This window comes from Bacillus rossius, chromosome 7 (genome assembly GCF_032445375.1).
Source record: "Bacillus rossius redtenbacheri isolate Brsri chromosome 7, Brsri_v3, whole genome shotgun sequence".
Classification (NCBI taxonomy): domain Eukaryota; kingdom Metazoa; phylum Arthropoda; class Insecta; order Phasmatodea; family Bacillidae; genus Bacillus; species Bacillus rossius.
In genome coordinates, this window is record NC_086335.1 from 18456286 (window position 1) to 18462285 (window position 6000).

A 6000-nucleotide genomic window follows, 5' to 3' on the forward strand; every position below is an offset into this window, starting at 1 on the left:
TTTGTTCAAAGCGCAAAACACGATGAACATTGTCAAGAACGGCCCCATACGTAAGGTAGTGCTGCAGTGTTTTTGCATGTAAAACATAGTTCTTTCGCGGTTCAAGTGTCAATAAGAGCTTTGACATATTGCCGTTCACCGGTACGCCATTCACGGGTGCAAGCGGCAGGTCTGATAGCCGGTCATGACATTCACGCGGAAAGGATAGATCCACCTCTATAAAACATGAGCAGTCACCATCGGTGTCCATGGTGCTAAAGTTCCAGTTTGCATATTCGAGTTCCTGCACCCACTGGAAGTTGCCCACCGGAAGCTTACCAAGCATCGTATGACCATAGAGAGAATTTACATCGAAATAACAGATGTAGGAAGATGGCAGGCTGGAGTCATAATCGCTCATGTAAACATTGTTAGCCTTCGCATAGCGCCGACTAACGTTGGTGATCCCCCCCGAACAGCATTCTCCAAGAAAAGATAGATATCTGGATCGGTGACTAATTCCAGACACACCTCAGACTTGCTCAACAAACCGTCCCACGCAAGTGATGGGGCCGTAATGTAGTGCGCCGGATCTAAGCCATAGGACTGGCAACAAACTGAACGGAAATTCTCGAACACGTCAGCCAACAAACACGTATCCACCTTCAAATACTGCAACGCGTAATCGTTCAAAGTCTTACAGCGGAAAACATTCCACGCAGATCTAGCGTGAGCATAGTCCCCGTCACTCACGTCAGTCCCACTAAGAGCATTATGAAATGCTTCCCTAGGGGGTAGTGAGGTCGTCTGCAGTTCTGCCATACTAGTGACGAAATCGTATGGGAACACCCCTTTCCTACGAGCTAGATCAAACTGTGTGTCTTCTGGAAACTGGACACGAGTGAGGCTCAGCTGAGCAGGCGAGAGATTACCTGCCAGAGTATCCAGAGATGAAGTTAGGAAGTTAAGGGAGTCAATGAATCTTAAACGCACTGTTCGAGTACCTCCTCTCGCATCATTACCGGTAATCGGTATGTACTTTGTTATGCTCTTGTAACTTTCAAGAGACGTGCCTATAACCCTGACCTCCCCGGGGTTCTCCAAAATGGAGGAACCGTCAGGTTGTGCAATATGACGTGAGACTAATGGTCTCATCAAAAAGTGGGCATCATAATTCTGAAGATTGTGGAAAATAGCCACCAGTTGGTTCTTCTGCAGTCTAAATGCAATATTACACTTAGAATGCGCATAGCCACGAATCTCACCGGTCAGGTGGTCATGGTCCAACACTGACTTGTCACCTAGTGTCTTATTACATATATGGCAATGTGTCTGACTCGCCAACCGCGCAGCAACAGCAGGAGTCTGGGCTTTCATGGGAACGGTTTTAGCATAAATCGCGCACACCCACTTAGTCATATCAATCAAGGTAGAGACCATGTCGGCAACACAATTCTCCCCTTCAAAGTGCGCATATCTGGTAAGCGAAGCATCGTACGAACAAACTAATAAAATGCTACATGCATAAGGCACGTGCTCGTTCACCGTCGTGGTGCTGGAGGCATCGGTCTCCGGTAAACAGGTGGACATCGGTTTCAAGTAGGTCTCTGTATCGCAATAAGCGACAAAGCCCATACGTTCCTTCTTGGATACATTTGTGAACTCGAGCCATTTGGTCTCCTCAGTCGGGAATACTGACCGAACGGCCGTGTGTTGGCTGCACAAATCAGTGTGGGAGTTCAACTTGTCCGCAGTATGGAAATACTGAAGACAGCGGTCGCAAACCCACTTTGTATGTTGATCACGCGAGAGTTGAGAAGAAAGCAAGCGGGACAAATTCTTAATAGTCACGAAATGGAGATGAGCGGGAGCACCAGACGCACGAATAGCCAAAATATTCACATGGCGATCACATCGCATAGAGGTAATGCAAATCGGCTGGATACTTGCATCAGTGGGTTTGTTAAAATCCTCGTCAATAATCGTTCCCTGATCACTCACGCAAGAATAAATGTTCACGGAAATATTATTGAGACTCTCAAAGATCTTAACCTGATTCAGTGTCATGGGGAACGTCATACCGGTCGTATCAAAAACCTCGAGAGGATTAGGATACGATCCAGTACGAGTAACCATCCCAGCCGCCGGCGTCACACCTGCCATAACGGCATACAGAAAGCACATCTCACGGTCAGTCTCGATGTTTACACAAGCTTTGCGGTTAGACAAAAATGCAGGCAACTTTGTATGCGCGGCCCCCACCGTAAATGGTCGGTATGCAGAGACATGCATGTCGAGATGTTTTACATGACTCAACATCCATCCAGACCCGCGCAAAGCAAACTCACTTACATGCTCCATAAGCACAGAAACTAATGTGAAACTGAAAATTTCTGCTAGGTCCTCACTTAACAAAACAGGGATACTTTTGGAGGCGAAGTGGAAGCTTTCACTGATGGGCCCCTGCACAGGATCCTCCTTAATAAATACCGCGGCCAATGTAAGATAAATTTTGAATGGGCGGAGAACGCCACCCACTACGTCCAGAAAGGGTTCCCTGCACCTGGAGAGAAATCTATTAATGTTGGGGTCGGGCTGGGGAATATCATTCGCGATTCTGGAATCAACAAGTCGACCCTGGAATGCGGAATCTAAAGCGACGGGCTTCAGGCTAGGCAAAGAGGGAGGTGGCGTGTCTTCGATCTCTAGGTTGGATGAATCATCAGCCGACGATAAAATCACTGACTCAAATGATGATGAAGATGAAATCAATGAATCAATAGATGATTCATCGAGCTCAGACATCGAAGGCTCGCTTTCCTCAAATCTAGCACGCTTATTAGAGTATGGAGAAGACATTATTATAAAAGGAATTTAAAAAAAATAAAGAAGGATACGCTCAACAAGTTAGAAACTGAAAAATAAATAAAAGATGCTTGCTCTAATATACTGAAACCAACAGCTGTATCAGCACTTATTATTTTCCATAATATGTGTAAAAATTTGTATTGAAAAAATAAGTGTAAATATGAAATAATTGTATGTCATGAGAAAACTTCTTGTAATATTTATTTGTGAAGTATTTCAAGTTGTAAATAATGTAGAAATATAAAATGTTTAAGACATGTAAACAATGTGCAAGAAATTAATTATATGTCGGTATATTCTGAGAATGTAGAGAATTATTATTTACATGGAACATACTGTATTGAAAACAAATGTATATCAACTTCATATCACGCTTAATATTGTTTAAAGTTTGACAGAATTTATTTAACTGTTTGCAAGCAAAGAACGAGCTCTGAATGGTTGTTGTTTTTATAAATCGCGCATAGCGTTCAGTAACAGAATGAAAGATGTATTAAAGAAATATTAAATACACGCATCCCGTTGTAAAAATAATTATGAAAACAAGTTGATTCTCAATCATTAATAAATAAGCGAAAACAGGAATAATATTCAAAGTAATATAATCGCAACAAAAAAAATAGAGTTTAGTAATTTTTCCGTGATAATACACAATTTAAGTAATATAAATACATGGATTTAGTTATTGCTTAATTCGACCGTTTTAACGTGTTTATTTATTTAAAATAGTGGACATATTGTTAAATAAGAACTGTAAACACAGTGCGCGAACGTGTTTTAACGAAACGAATGTACTCCATCTCGTGTTGTCAGTCAGAACTGACAGAACACATACCTTATCTGGAGAAGAACGTCTCTCTGCGGAGGAGGTATCGAGGGCTGACGAGGGCTGGCTGCGATCAAATGAGGTTTCCGACCTCTGTGGCAGGTGTATATATATATAAATCTGCGTCGGGCGATGACCTGAATTCTCGCGGAATCGCCTACTCTGTGTGTCGGCTTTAGATGACAGTTATAAACTGAAAATTATTAATTTAAGAAAGTTGAGTAGATTATATTTGGTAAAATCATTTAATAATATGGTGATCATGGAAAACTAGTTAAACTATATGTTTTTTGTTTTAGAAAGTAGATTTTCTACCATTCACTTTTTTCAGAATTAAAATTTAATTAATGTTTTTTTATTATAGCTTACTGAAAACATTTTTCTGCAATCGTTGTAATGCATTACAACGATTGCAGAAACTGTCAACCAAGCCTGTGACAGCATATAGACACCTCTTAGGTGCGACGACAGTTGTCTGGAAAAACTAATTCCTTTCTCTGAAAATAGAGAGCTTCATACACGGGCTCTCGCACGTCAACCCGCTGGTCAGCCCAGGAAGGCAGGACGTTTCAATGCTAGCTTTTATTTTAAATCAGAGGAATACTTAAATCATAACAATAAATCAGAGGTTACACATTAGTTTTATTGTAGTCAACATACATTTCGTGAACGTGCGGGCGCAGAGACTGATGGATAATTTGAATACATTTTTTTTTAAATTATACTAAACCAGAAAATTATATAATTGAAAAGAGTATTAATAAAAAATACAGTAACCTATACGTTCTTTACTTAAGTTGCAAACAGTTTCGGTAATAAAATATGCATTATGCTTTTAACAATTTATTTTAAAACTTTATGCAAAACTGAAATATTACAAGAAAATCACACATAATGTTTGCATACAAACCTGAACATTTACATACAAAGAGTATTAAAGTGACGATAAAAAAAAGATTTGAATGCTAACTTGAACATTTCCTTACACACAAAGAATATTATATTTACGTATTCAGCTGAAACATTTACATACACAAAGTGACAAAAATTCAATTATACTTTGCTTAATAATTCTAGAAGTAATGAGCGCACTGCTACCCGGGCCATCTCGTCAGTTCTTTGTATGGAAGCACTAGACTGTTTGAACTCCGACATCTTGACTCACCGGTCCTAAATGACTGAGATCTCTGGTTCGACTCTTGCGAGAGGCAGCAGGCTTTCGCTGTCGTCTGGTGGACTTCGGTGTCGCCTCGGTGATTGGCTCAGCTACAGGTATGATGGATGTTGGCGAATCAGGGCTGATTTGAATGCATTCAGGGATAACCTGAACCGATTGGGTAGCTGTCTGGTTGAATGCGTGTGCGTAGACGTCTTCACTCGTGGCAGGCAGCACTGTATCGTGTCGAAGCATGTTAACAATACATTGTCCATAACCCGAGCAGTTAATTAATTCAAATGGTATGTCTTGAGGTCCTGGGTCGAGTATTTGTTTCGAGTGAAACATGCCGTCACAGCTTTCCGATATGTGTTTTAAATTGTCTTGACTCCACTCGCTGTAATCAACACTGCCTAGACCAGGATTTACACTCACGTATTTCTTGCTTGAATGAAAGTTAGACATCTTGCTTGGCACAGATCCTCACACCGACACAGTTTCAGCTCGACTGTCGACCCAGGAAGCGGCGATCCTATTAAAAAATATATTGCCCATCTGAATGAATAAATTTATTACGAAATTCCATAGAGTAGAGCATCTCGTAGAACAGTCCATTATCTATATCCCCATAGTTGCTTGCTTAGATGCGTCGACACCGAGAATTTGTTTTCTCGTAATAAACGACCTCTCGACAAGGAACACAAATGATTACTGAAAGGCGTGTCGTGAGGTGGGTTCCACATGCATGTAGCGGGATTATGGCGATAGTGTTTAATTCCGGTACACCATTCGGAGAAAGTACTTTCATAGTCTCTGTCACGGGATGTCTTGAGCTCATCAATAGTACAGGGAAACTTTGCCATTGGATGACTAAGATTTATTACACAGTCTTTATGCTGACAGTCGAAAACAGTCAAGAGAGTCACGGACTTGTATGGTCTATCAGCGTGCCACCTCAGTCGGAAATGAGTATTTTCGCGACAAAGTTCGAAATAAACGTATCGAAGACTACTCAATCCAATATCAAATTCATAGAACTCTACATGAAATTCAACACAGTTCAGACTTGCACGTTTGTAAAGATATCTATTTTCGGTATTGTCAAACAAAGTCGAAGGCTTCATTTCTTTAGATCGCGGATCAGGAGGATAATTAAAATATCTTGTCGCTT